Source organism: Carettochelys insculpta, chromosome 5, assembly GCF_033958435.1.
Source record: "Carettochelys insculpta isolate YL-2023 chromosome 5, ASM3395843v1, whole genome shotgun sequence".
NCBI lineage: Eukaryota > Metazoa > Chordata > Testudines > Carettochelyidae > Carettochelys > Carettochelys insculpta.
The window spans coordinates 61019809-61033964 of NC_134141.1; the positions used below are offsets into that span (position 1 = coordinate 61019809).

A 14156-nucleotide genomic window follows, 5' to 3' on the forward strand; every position below is an offset into this window, starting at 1 on the left:
GCAGGCTAGAATGAGCAATCTTTCCTTATTGTAATCAGGCTGATGTCACGTTTGGCCATGTAACATGTAATGGAAGTTTCATGATTCACTAATGGTTTTTTCCTTGGCATCCTACCCAGTGCAGAGCAGACTTATGCAGCTCCTGGCGCAGCTGCTTTAAAATCCAGGGCGTGTGTGCAATTGCACATGAGGAACACCCCTCCCCCTTTGGGGCTGGCAGGCAATCAGACCCTGCCCTTGTTCATGTGTGTGCCCCCAGTGACTTTTTTTAATGGTTTTCTAACTCGTGCAGCAGCAGCCACTTGGCAATTTAAATTATGGGTGCTGCTTTAAGCAGCAAGCTATCCCCATGCAGGTCTCCCCATGCGGCATGCAATGGTGCATGCCGCAGCCCCCTCCCCACATCAGGGCTGGCAAGTGATTGGACCCTCCCTTGGTTCATGTGCACACCCTCTGACTTCTAATGGCTTTCTAACTCATTCAGCAGTCGCTGCTTGGGAATTCAAAATAGGGGCGCTGCTTGAAGCAGCAAGCTGTCCCCATGCAGCTCTCCCCCCTCCCCCAGTGCGACATGTGACTGCATGCATGGCAGCCCCCTGCCCCTTTGGGGCCAGCAGGTGATTGGACCATCTCTGGGGTCACATGCACGCCCCCCAGTGACTGTTCAGTATAACATCAGAACTGCCATACTATGTCAGACCATAGGTCCATCAAGCCCAGTATGCTGTCTTCTGACAGGGGCCGGTGCCAGGCGCCCCAGAGGGCGCAAACAGACTAGGTAATCCCCTGGGGCGGGGAGGGATAGCTCAGTGGTTTGAGCATGGTGTTTGGTCCTGCCAAGAGGGCAGGGGACTGGACTAGATGACCTCCCAAGGTCCTTTCCAGTTCTAGGAGATGATCACTTAGTTGTTTAATTGGAGAGACACAATTCCCTGTTGCCCATTTCCAGCCTCTTGCAAACAGAGGCTAGGGACACCATCCACACCTATTCTGGCTAATAGCCACTGGTGGACCTATTTCCCCCATGAAAGTCCCTAGTTCTTTTTTAAAGGTTACACTGTCTCAGCTCTTTTTCTTTTTTTTTAAATGCCTAGTTAAACAAACAAATATTTGTTTTGATATCTGTGCCATGCCTTCTCCAAACAGGCCTCAGACCTTCAGAGCTGCTTTGTTTGGGAGTACCTTGCAGACCCTGGACAAAGATTGTGGTCAGAATCTTGTGTGGTAGATTAAGATCTTGGCCCTTCAGTGGGAGATGAATGTACCCAAAGGCACTGCTGGACTCCTGGGGCTCTTCTGACCTTGGACAACCCAACCATGAATGAGGTGCAGAGAAGAGGAAAGGGAGTGTCTGTTAATTTGTCCATTGGCCTTCTACAAGCCAGGTGGATGGGATGGGCTGAATCCCCAACACCTGCCAGATAAGGGACGGAAATAATTACAGATGTGTTCCTTCTGTGAGATGATTCACTGACTGCCTCCTTGCCAGAGCTAGGGGGGAGTAAAACAAAGGGCTGCTGCCTAAAATAATGTGTGTGGGGGACAGTGGCTTCCATACCTTTGAATCATTGAGGAGTTGGGTCTGATGAAAGTGGGTGATTTTAGTGCTGGGATTCACAGTAGAAGGTGTGGTCACCTGCCAGTGGGGTGACATGGGCCAAATGACGGAACAGCCCCATCAGACTCCAAGCTACATCTCAGGAATTTGGCTGCAAGGTGTCATGTGGAGTCTGCCAATGGCAGAATGCCCCACCAAGGGAAGGACAGGTGACCGAACCATGTGATTCTCATTACAGATATAACCAGGAGCAGGAGTCTATACAAGGAACCCTGGCAGTCAACCTCTTGTCCTCTGTTCTCAGCTTCCATCTTGTCAGTGGCTTGCAGGGACATCTCTGCTGTGACCTAAGCCTGCATGGGTTGGGGGACCCATTCACAAAGGATGCATTTCCAGAGACTTCTAAAATAGCAGCCTTTACCACATGCTGCAGCTGCATCAAGAGGTTTGATTGATGTTTGTAATGTAACCACTTTAATTTTCTTTCTCACCCTATTCCTTCCTTCCTTCTCTCCCACTCACCCTTTGGATTTTAGACTCCAAAGCAGGGGTCAGCTACCCCCAGCACATGTGCAAGGAGTGGCGTGCGAGTTGACTCACTCTCTCACAGAGTGGGAGCTCAGTCCTGCCCCTCCTTCCCCCATGCGGACTGCACAGAAGGGGGCTGGAGCCCCTGATGCAGGGCCCCTGTTGGGGGCTGGAAGCCGAGGCTGGTGCCCCAGATGCAGGGCCTCTGGCACAGCCGTGGGGCCCTTGCTGGAGTGCTGTGTTCCAGGTATGGAGCAGATCCAATGCCCACCCCTCCCATTCACCTGGTGCAGTACCTCCCTCCCTGCCCGCCCGCCCACCCACTCCACTGCCCCTCCTCCCTTCCATCCACTGCTCCCTTCCCTTGTCTGTCTTCTACTCATTGCCTGCCCTGCCTCCTCAGTTCCCCCCACCCCCATTGCAGCCCCTCCCTTCATGGTGTTCTACATTCCTGGTACACCACAATGCCCCTACTCATCGCACGGGGCAGGGGGAGCGGCCACAGCCCCTCATGTCCCATCCCTCAGGTACCACACGTCACCATGTTGCTGGCAGCGGTGCCCAATGGTTTGACCTGACCTGAGGGTTTGTAGCTGCTCTTGCTATGTTGCACCCAAAGAGGAGAATTAAGTGGAAGGGTTTGGAAACCCCCATCTCCTCCACTGCAGCTGGCCCAGCAGGCTGGGGGTGAGCCAAACCTGAGAGCAGTTTAGTGTTGCCATTGGTCAGCTTTTAACAGGAATCTGTTGTGAGCAATGCATCATTATCTGATCGGAGCTCCTTAATGTGGCAAATTTTCCAGTATGGTAAACTCACATTTGTGTGGATAAAGCAAGACGTGCACAGGGGCCCCCGTTTAACAGTCCTGTGTGGGTTTAAGCTAATGTGTCCTGAAGGTGAGCAGAGCCTCTCTCTCTTTTGAAAGCTGAGAGTTTGCAAAAATCAGTGCTACACTGCGACTGACCCCTCTGCTGAACAACAAAGCTCTGCATCTCAATTTGCTTGTTAATGAAATTGCTGTATGTAAGCCTATCAGTCACTTTAAAAAATATCACCAGGCACTCCAACCGTACTAAGAGGTCTAAAGGTCAAACTTTGGCACTCTGCCTCAGAAATTTTGCTGATCGCTGTTCTAAAGGATTGGCGCAGCATGCTGTCTCGGGTACGATCTAAATGTATATTGCGCTGGGGATGTGGATAGTCCCTTTACATGCTGGGAAGACGTGTGGATTTGGTGAGATTGGTTTTCATAACCTCTCATCTGTATAAGGAGGGTTGCTGGTTTGGGGCATTGGAACTGCTGGAGACCCTGTGGGATTTGCTTGTGTAACTTCTCACTGGCCAGAGAGGCAGCAGAGGTGCTCTATGTAACTGGCTTGATTTGCCTAATGTGTGAGAACCCCAGTCTGGGCAGCGAGTGGCCTAGTTCTAAGAAATGTCCTCAGGTTTGGCTGTCTTTGCAGTGCCCTGGAAACCTTCTGTATTTTATACCTCTCCTCTTAATTGTTTTGTTAAACACAGACTTGACACTTGTATCTTGGCTTGGAGATGCTCAGGGTGGGGGTTCATTTTCCAAGTTTTCCGAGGTGGGGCTCAAATGGATTGTTTTGTAATATGAAGAGTTCTGTAGATATTGAACCTAGACCTGGCTCCTGTTGCCCCCACTGGCAGGGTTAAGCTGTGTCTACACGTGCACGCTACTTCAAAGTAGCAGCGCCAACTTCGAAATAGCGCCTGTCATGGCTACATGTGTTGGGCGCTATTTCCAAGTTGACTTAGGCGGCGAGATGTCGATGTTGCTAACCCCATGAGGGGATGGGAATAGCGCCCTATTCGACGTTCAACGTCGAAGTAGGGAACGTGTAGTTGTTACGCGTCCTGCAACATCGAAATTGCGGGGTCCTCCATGGTGGCCATCAGCTGAGGGGTTGAGAGATGCTCTCTCCAGCCCCTGAGCTCGATGGTGGCCGCGTGGAGCAGCCCCTTAAAGCTCCACGCCCCCTCCCTTTCTGTGCAGGAAGCTGAGAACGTACAGGCGGCAGCCCAGACACGCAGCCAGCCTGCACGTCCCTCAGCCGTGACAGACACCACCCCCCACCCACAGCTGCGATGGCCGCACGCCAGCCCCCTAAGTGCCCCCAGGGGACCCCCCCCCCAAGGGGACCCAGGGCTCCCAGCCCAGCAGCCAGGCGGGGAAGCAGCAGCAGGGCCCCTCCTGGACGGAGGCTGAGCTTCGGGACCTGCTGGGGCTCTGGAGCGAGGAGGAGGTGCTCCAGGTAATGGGGAGCAAGAGGCGGAATGCGGATGCATTCGCTTGGCTGGCCGAGGGCCTGGCCACCCGGCGTCACCCTGCCCACACTCCGGATCATGTTTGGAGTAAAGCGAAGGAGCTGCGGCAGGGTTATGCCTGGGCCTGGGATGTGGCCGGCCAATCTGGGGCCGCCCCCGTCACTTGCCCCTTTTTTACAGGGAGCTCAGGGCCATCCTGGGCCCCCGGCACACCACCTCCCCTCCGGCCACTCTTGATACCTCAGCCGAGGAGCACCAGCAGGCCCCAGAGGCAGAGTCTGCCCCGGAGGCAAGCCCCGCACCCCAGGGGCCCCCCCAGGAGCCCAGCCCTGGGGCACCGGAGGAGGAGGAGTTCTCCTCCAGCGACACTGGCCTCCAGATCATCCTCCCATCCAGGAGCTCCAGCTGGGCATCCGCCCCCACCCCTCCGGGTGTCCCCCGACTGTGGGAGTAGACCGTCAGGTATGTACCCCCGCCCCGTGCACACCCCTGGGGTTGAGCGGCAGGGGTAATAGATATGACCAGGATCCTCCACATGCCCAGATGACCATGGCCCCAAGGACAGCAGTGGCATGTCCCACAGAAGTGCATCAGCCCCTGCCCCCCCACCCCCAGCATGACAGTGCCATGCCCCATCCCCAGGGCTGGGGGGAGTGGAACCTCTAGGGTCCCCTGGGGGGAGGGGGTGGGACACCCAGCAGCAGCATGTGATGGAGGGCGGGGGGTGGGGGGGGCGGCGAGTGCAAATGTGAGACTCAGGCTACATATGAGAAACAAGCTGAATAGCTCCCAGTGGCTAAGGATGACCCTGGGGCTACAACTGGCAGGCTACACCTCTGCCCTGAACAAAGAGGAGGGAGGAGCCGAGCTGGGTTTGAATCGGGGGCGGCAGTTAGAGGCTAGGGGAAGGGAGAGCTAGAAGGCAGCCAGCCTGAGGAGGGGGAAAGCTACACCCCAGAGGGGCACCCCTTGGTCTTCTCCCCAGGATGGGTTGGAAGGACTGTCTGACTGCTGTACTGTCGCTTCTGGGAGAAACTGGGCATCTGTTGCCTAATAAACCTCCTGTTTTACCTGCTGAGTGAAAGTCCATCCTGCCAGAGGATGGGGTGCAGTGCAGGGGGACCCCTGAACCCCATCACAGCAGCATCTCCCAGGGATGGGGAACCTGCAGCAGAGGGGTGGGGGGACAAGGGCCACAGCTCGGGGCCCACACTAACGCCTGTCTCCACTCTTCTTCCTCCCCCTCCTGTGTTCCGCAGCTGCACCATCGGAAGGACCAGAGAGCACTGGCGAGGCGTCAGTGGTTCCGGACAGCCCTCCGGGGCCATCACTCCAGGCCAGGCCCTCGGTGGAGGACCGACCAGCCCCACGGCAGGGAAGACGGCAGACTTGGCACCACCAGCTGACGGCGACGGACCCCCAGCTGCTGGCCCTCCACCGTTGGCAGCTGGAGGTTGCCGAGCAGGAGCTGCGGGTGGAGGAACGCGCCTCCAGCTGCAGGAGCATGCGCTGGCCTGGCGCCAGGAGGCATGGGGGGCCTTCATGCGGACCTTCAACCGTATCGCAGACTACCTGGCTCCCCATGCCGCGCCGGCTGCTGCAGCACCTGCCCTGCCTGCTCCACCTTCTGCTCCACCCGCTGCTGCACTGTCGCACTGCCACAGAGGGCCCTTCCGCCGAGGGGGACCTGGGGCCAGCTGACACTCGCTGGCCTTATCTCCCGGTCCACCTGGCCCCCAACCAGCCCTGGCCAGGGCTGAGGCCAAGGCGGGGATCCTGGCCGCCCACTCCCAGCACTGGACTTCAGGGGCATGGGGCCCAGGACGTGGCCCCCCCTTTGTATATATTCCCCCCCCAGTTTTAAGTTAGCTTGCTGTAAATAGTTTGTATATTTGACCCGTTACAATGCTGATCCTTACCCCCCCCATGTAAATAGTTCTCCCCTTCCTTGTCTTCCCCTTTCATGTTATCACTATTTTTATAATATATATAATTTTTTTTCCCCCCTGTAAATAGTCTTGTTGATGATGATGATAAGAGTTCTAAAGATATTTGAGTTGACTAACTGTCTGCTTTTATTTTTACAAGAAAAGTGGGTGGGTGGGGTGGTGCTCTTGGGTGCTCTGTGATGTGGGCATAGGGGCAGGGAGTGTTGTGGAGGATGCAGGGGGGGCCTGCCAGCATTCACCCCACAGCCTCATCGAACTGGGCCTACAGGGCCTCCCGGACCCGGGTCCCTTCCAGGTCCACCTGGCGACTGGGGGCAGCGGGTGGCTGCACATCGGCCCTGCCAGCCTCCACAGTCCAGCCCTGAAAGATGGCCTCTCCCTTGCTCTCCACGAGGTTGTGTAGGGTGCTGCAAGCACCCACAATCTGGGGGATGTTGGTGGGGCCTGCATCAAGGCGGGTGAGGAGACACCTCCAGCGCCCTTTGAGGCACCCAACTGTGCACTCCACCACCTGGCATGCGTGGTTCAGGTGCTGCTTGAAGCGCTCCTGACTGGCAGACAGATGGCCTGTGTACGGGTGCATGAGCCAGGGCCGGAGGGGGTATGCCACATCTGCGATGACTCAGAGGGGCATGGTGGTGTCCCCCCACAGGGATCTACCGCTGGGGGATGTAGGTCCCCACCTCCAGCTGGCGGCACAGGCCTGAGTTCCAGAATACCTGGGCGTCGTGGGTGCTGCCAGGCCAGCCCACATAAATGTCCAGGAAACGGCCCTGGCTCTCCACCAAGGCCTGGAGGACCACTGAGTGGTAGCTTTTCCTGTTTAAGTAGCGTCCTCCACTGTGTTCCGGGCCGTGGATGGGGATGTGAGTCCCATCCAGAGCCCCGAAGTAATTGGGGAAGCCCAGGGTGGCAAAGCCCGCGATTGCAGCATCCAGGTCCCCAAGCCTCACGAGCCTGTGGAGGAGCATGGCGTTGATGGCATGGACGACCTGCAGGGAGAGCACCAATGAGGGGCGTGCAGGGTGTGTGTGGCCCTCCCCTGCCAGGGCTGCCTCCCCCCCCCCCCCCCCCCCCGTGGGTCCTCTGTCCTCCATGAGGACAGTCCCAATGGTGGCCTTGCCGATGCCAAACTGCTGCCCCACGGATCGGTAGCTGTCTGGAGTGGCCAGCTTCCAGACAGCGATGCCGACTCGTTTCTCCACACTGAGGGCATGCTGCATGGCGGTGTCCTGGTGCCTCAGTGCGGGGGTGAGCCACTGGCATAGCTCCAGAAATGTCTGCCGGCTCATATGAAAGTTCTGGAGCCAGCAGTTGTCATCCCACTCTCCAAGCACCAGCCGCTCCCACCAGTCGGTGCTCGTGGGGTAGCTCCACAGCTGGCGGCGGGCGGGGTGCTGCAGGGTTGGGGGTTGCGTCCTCCTCCCCTGCGGGCAGCTCCTTCTCTATGGCAAGGAGGTGCTCAGCTGCATGGCATGGAGCAGGGCGAGCACTGCTTCTGCAGGGGCAGCTGTGTGGACCTCTGGCTGCTGCTGGGGGTCCATGACTGCATCGCTTGAGGTGTGCATGCCTATGGCTCTGCAGACTGCGTGCTGTGCAGGCTGCTTGTGTCTGGGAGGGGCCCTTTAAGGGAGCGGCTAGCTGTTGCCCCGCAAGCGCTAGTCTGCCCTGTGACCCTGTCTGCAGCTGTTCCTGGCACCCTTACTTCAATGTGCGCTACTTTGGCATGTAGATGCTCACCTGCAGCGCCTATTTCAATTGGTGCTGCGCAACGTCAACATTGCCAGCCCTCGAGGAAGTGTAGATGTTGTTCATCGAAATAGGCTTTTTCGATGTCGCGACATCGAAATAAGCTACTTCGAGGTAGCGTTCACGTGTAGACGTAGCCTTACAGAGCTTTTTTCTTGTTACTTATTCATTCATTTGAAATAGATCACGTAGACTGACAGATCCTGAGCCCTCGTTTGACCCATTTACATCATGCCAAAGGGCTTGTCTGCACATGGAAACTGAATTCTTCCTGTGCACACTTCCAGAATAAGTGTGTCCACACGGGTTACACTGACGCAATTATTTTGGAGTAGTTACTATTTCCTAATGTAGACAAACCTTAAATGAGCAGCTCAGGAATCCTCTACCATCAGGCAGGGTGTTTAAAATATATGCAGACTTTGTGGGTGCTTTGAATCCAAATATAGTCGTTAGCCTGAGAGGACATGGGCTCTTGCTAGGCTCATCCCTAAAGTTTGCAATTTGTCGCTGTCTATAATGGATCAAATAAAACCCCCAAATCAATCTCCTTCCTCCTGCAAATTTTAGGAGGTTGAAAGTGGGTTCTGAGTTTTTCACCTTGCGTCTTCCTTGACTTTTGATTTGTGTTTGTGTATTTTTAGACCTGTTCACTTTAACAGACTAGGCACTTTGGGTAGGTAAAATGATAGAGAATAATTGGTTTAGTTTTATTACACCACAAATTCTTTGTTCTCTGTTGCCTTGGATACTGGAGATTTTTTTTGTATCGTAGTTCAGCCATACATGTACTATCTGTTTCATTAGTGTAACTGGTACACAAATGAAAAATTTCCAGACATGGAACAGCATTTTGCTTTAATAGTCTGGGAACCAGTGGCAGGGCAGGAAAGTGGGGAAAAGGAGGGGGCCAGGCTGTGACTGGATCTGGCAGCCAGGGCGGGCCAACAGCCAGGAGGGGAGCCAGCAGTCAGGAGGGGAGCATTAACCTTTCCTGGCCCGGCATAATCCCTCATTCAGGACCACTCTGGTTCCAAGGGTGCTGGACCAGAGAGGTGCAACCTGTAATACAAAAGGTCTGGTCCCAGTGGACAAACTCCCTACCAGACTGTTTTTTTTTTTTCCACTGATTGAACTTACTATAATAGCATACGATGGCAGGGCCCCCTGATGGCAGGGGGTGGAGGGGACAGTGGGGGTGGAGAGGAGGGGAAAGGGGACAAGTGTCCTGGGGCCCAGAAATGCAACAGCAGCCAGAACTCTGGGCCCTTTAAATAGCCACTAGAGCCCTGTGTGACGTGCCCTGGGCAGTACCAAGGGCTGGTGGTGGGAGGCTAGGTTTGAGCATTGGCCTGCTAAAGCCAGGGTTGTGAGCTCAGTCATTGAGGGGGCTGTTAGGGATCTGGGGCAAATGGGGAGGGCAGGGGAAGGATAGTGCTTGGTCCTGCTGTGAGGGCAGGGGACTGGACTCAATGATCTCCTAAGGTCCCTTCCAGTTCTATGAGATGTGTGTGTCTCCATATACTAGGCTCTGCCTCTTCTGGGAGCACGGAGCACAGTGCCCCAGTGGCTTGCCCAGGGACCCAGCAAAGCTGTTGGGCCCCTCTGGAATGCCGACCCCTCACTGAAGCAGATAATATCAAATGCTGGTGCAGAGAAGATCACGCCAATTTGTATGCCTCCTCTGCAGAGCCTTTCACAGTACAGGAAGACACAAAAGCATGGAGCCGGAGCCATGGAATCTGCCAGGGGAACTGATGCAGGCTTGTAGGAAAACAAAGCCGAGGAAAGTACCAGGTAATGTTCCAGTAAATAGCTGAAAGTGAGTGACTGTGGTACTGATCTCACGTGTAAAATGTGCAGCAATGTAGGAGTGACTAGAAACTGGCCAGATGACTGGCTGACAGGAAACTGTTCTTACTAAAGAAGGGAAACGTAAGACTGTAACCAATTGTAAGACCTCCCTGATGTCACATGTCAGTGAAGCGCTGCTCTACATAATCCACATACAGTGATTGATAGAAGTGGAACTACCACAACATGCTGGCTTCAGGGAGGGCCGAGGCATATATAATCAAATCACGAAAATCTGTCATATTGGAAGATGCAGGGAGGATAAATTCCCATTGATCATGTGTTTCATTATTTGCTCCAAATCATTCAATGCTATCTGTTGTGACTGTCTTTTGCGGACGCTGGCAAACACGGGATTCCGGAGCATCTGACTGAATACATTGCAAGTCTGTTATCCACAACAGAGCATAGTGTAAACATCCATGGAAAACCACCTCATTATTGCCTGCTGGAAAGGGTGTGAGACAAAAGTGTATTTTCAATAGGAACGTGAATTTTTTGAGACAAGCCCTGAATGGTTCTGATAAAGTGGCAGGGGCTGAGGTTTTCATTGGCAGACAACTCTTAACTGACCTTAGGTTCACTGACACCACGCTCTTCACTACAACCTTTCACATGCAGCAAATACTAGCCTGCGAAAGCCATCCCTGAATGTGGTGAAAACAAAATGCATGCACATTGAGCATAAGAACAGTCATGCTGGGTCAGACCAAAGGCCCATCTAGCTTGGTATCCTGTCTTCTAACCACCGCCAGAATAGAATTATTAATTAGCATTGTTCTCTATCATTTTATCTATGCAAATGAACAGACAAGGTAATAATTAAGACTACGTCTACACAACACCCTGACCTTGAACTATGCAATTTGCCCTGCCCAAATTGCATAGCTCATTTCGAGTAGGTTTTGAGAGGTTGTTTGGTATGTGCTGTTGCCTAGATAAATAAAGCACTGTTGCGAGGCATCCTGCAATAAGGTGTACAGGAATGCTGGAATAGTGCTCCCATTATCCCACAAACTGCGTAAGTTATTTTGAGATAGAACAGCTGTACCGACTTCAGTCGGATACCTCCTCTCCCTTCTGAAAACCTACCGTTTAGTCCAACCCTCTGTTTCCTATTTTTTTTAACCAGTTATCAATCCATGAGAGGACCTTCCTCCTTATGCCATAATAGCTTATTTTGCTTAAGAGCTTGTGGTAAGGGACCTTGTCAAAAGTTTTCTGGAAGTCTATGTACACTGTATCCACTGGATCTCCTTTGTCCACATACTTTTTGACCCTCAAAGAATTCTAATAGATGAATGAGGCATAACTTCCCTTTACAGAAACCATGTTGACTTTTCCCCAACAAATGATGTTCATCAACCTGTCTGACAATTCTGTTCTTTACTACAGTTTCAACCAATTGGCCTGGTACTGAAGTTAGATTTAGCAGTCTGTAATTGCCAGGATCCCCTATAGAGACCCTTTTTAAAAATTGGCATCACATTAGCTATCTTCCTGACATTCCATACAGAAGATGATTTAAAGGACAGGTTACAAACCATAGTTATTGGTTCCACAATTTCACATGTGAGTTTTTTTTTTTGGAGCTCTAGTGTGAATGCCATCTGGTCCTCGTGACTTGTTACTTTTGGTTCCAAAACCACCTCTGACACCTTAATTTGGGACAATTCCTCAAATTTGTCTCCTAAAAAGAATTGTTCAGGCTGGGGAACCTCCCTAACATTTGAAAAAAGACCTTTGGGGGGGAAAAAAATCATTTAGCTTTTCTGCAATGACTTTATCATCCTTAAACACTCCGTTAGCATCTTGATTGTCTAGATGCTGTTTTTCTCATTAGGATTTAACTACCACTTTTTAAAGGATGCCTTTTTTAACTTTCATGATTTCTTTTCCTTGGTTAGTAAGCCATGGTGACACTTTTTGGTTCTCTTATTATGTCTTTCTAATTTGTGGGCATATATTTAAGTTGAGCCTTTAATATCATGGTGTCTTTGAAAAGTTTCCATGCAGCTTGCAGAAATTTCACTTTTGTCACAATACGTTTTAATTTCTACTTAACTAACTGTCTCATTTTTGTGTAGTTCCCCTTTCTGAAATTAAATGGCACAGTGATGGGTTGATGTGGTGGGTTTTTTCCCACCAAAGGGACGCTGAACTTTAATAATATTATGGCTACTATTACCAAGAGGTCCAGCTATAATCTTGGACCAGATGCTGAGCTTCAATTAGGACTAAATCAAGAATTGCTTCTCCTCTTGTGGGTTCCAGAACCAAATGTTTGAAGCAGCAGTCATCTAAGGTGTCCAGAAACTTTCTGTGAATTCCATCCTCAAGTGAGGTGTACCCAGTCAATATGGGTTATTGAGGTTTTTATTTTTATAGCTTCTCTAATCTCCCTTAGCATTTCACAGTCACGAACACCATCGTGGTCAGTTGGTCAGTAATATACGTGCTGTTGTATTTATATTATTAGAACATGGAATTACTAATCATAGAGATTCTATGGAGCAGTTTGATTCAATTAAGTTTTTTACTTCATTGGATTCTAGGCTTCTTTCACATAGTGCTATTCCCCCACCAACACAACCTGTTCGTTCGTTCTCTTTTTTTCTCTAGTTTGCCCATCTTATTATTTAGACTGCTGTTTGTGTAGTGTAGTATAGGGTCGTGTTGATATATAAGCATTGTAAAAACTTGTTCTTAGCTGTCTGCCATGACCTGATGTATTTGAATGTGGCTTTTTCTTTCATTTGACTGTTCCTCATCTGATCTTATCCAGATTTTACCATTTTCCATCTTCTCCTTTTTATTAGGCCATTGAGAATCTCTGTTAGTAGACCCTCCTCTAAGGGATGTCTCTGTCCAGTTCATGTGCTCTTCTGCAAGTGTTGGCTTGATGTGATTAACAAACCGGATGAAGACAGACATCATTATTATCACTCAAGCTATAGAAGCAGTATAGTAGAAGTATGGGTCTATCTGGGGTCATCCATATCCAATGAAGGATAAGAAGTTGGAAGACTATGGATGGCTTGCTCAGCCATAGCTTTCTTAATGACTGTTCATGGCTGTTTGGAAAAACTGAAGGTTTTGAACTGTCCGACACTTCAGCTTGTGAAGGTTAATTTTTTTCTGTACCTTGTTATGGATGTGAAGCATAGGTCATTAACTCAGAAAATTCCAAAGATTTCAGTGTGGTGCTGGTGAAGATTCTTCTGATCTCGTGAATGGAAAAGAAAAGATGAACACTTATGTTAGAAATATTACTGCCAAGAAGCAGAACCTGCTGCCAGAAGTCATTGGGCACAGTGATGGATATAACCTTGAGAAAGTCACCAGAGAAGGAACAGTAACAGAGAGAAAGCCGTGCTAGTCTAGATACTATCAAAACAAAAGAGCAGTCAAGTAGCACTTTAGTAAAGTCTAACAAAATAATTTATTTGGTGAGAAGCTTTTGTGGGACAGACAGAAATTTTTTATTTGTCAACCTTGATTACTGTTTTTGGTTCTCTGTGCCTTAAATATTGAGTCTGTTCTGGTCTGGCTATGGTCTGAAGAAGTGGGTCTGTCCCACAAAAGCTCGTCGCCTAATACATTATTTTGTTAGTCTTTTAAAGTGCTGCTTGACTGCTTTTTCCCTCCCCCCCCCCGCCCCCAGAGAAGGAACAGTGATGGTTCATTGTAGCCAGGGACACCCAGTGAGGAGATGGGTAGATGGCGTCCGGCAGATCACTGGATGGTCAACTACTGTTCCTTCCTGGAGCCATAGTCGTACTCCCTACTGCAGCTGTAGGGGGCAAAGAGTCACATGGTCAGTGGCTAGAGGGGAGCAGCTCAGCACCCTCATTCCAAAGGCTGCTCCTTTGCTACTGAACAAGAAGTTTGCTTAAAGAAGATGTTTGCTAATCAGAGAATAGATCCAGTGAAATTCTTTGAAGGGTTTATTTCATAATTAAATTTAAGTGGCACACCTGGTGCTTTCTGCAAAGTATTCCATCTTGTTAGGAGCTAAGTGGTGTTTGCCAAAAAGTTCTCCACTATGTGGGCCTTTGTTCACTTCAGACCACTTCTTTGTGCTATTTCAGGTTTTTAAGCTAGTCAATTTCTCTGTATTTTAAAATGTTTTAATGCTTCCTGCTATTTATATTATCTGTTAATGAAACAGAAGTGATGGTTTCCCCACACAGAGTATTCTATGAGTTCCTCTAATTGGGCTGCTTGCT

At 50.9% G+C, this 14156-nt stretch overlaps 1 long non-coding RNA gene across 2 annotated transcripts in view; it reads left to right on the forward strand.

Moving 5' to 3' along the window:
* Positions 1–13303, forward strand: part of LOC142013602 (uncharacterized) — a 34931-nt gene extending 21628 nt beyond the window's left edge. For both annotated transcript variants that reach the window (XR_012645725.1, XR_012645726.1), the window contains 4 exons: positions 1147–1326; positions 1797–2003; positions 9764–9870; positions 12747–13303. This is a non-coding gene — a long non-coding RNA (uncharacterized LOC142013602). The remainder of the gene's footprint in view (positions 1–1146; positions 1327–1796; positions 2004–9763; positions 9871–12746) is intronic.
* The last annotated feature ends 853 nt before the right edge of the window (positions 13304–14156 follow it).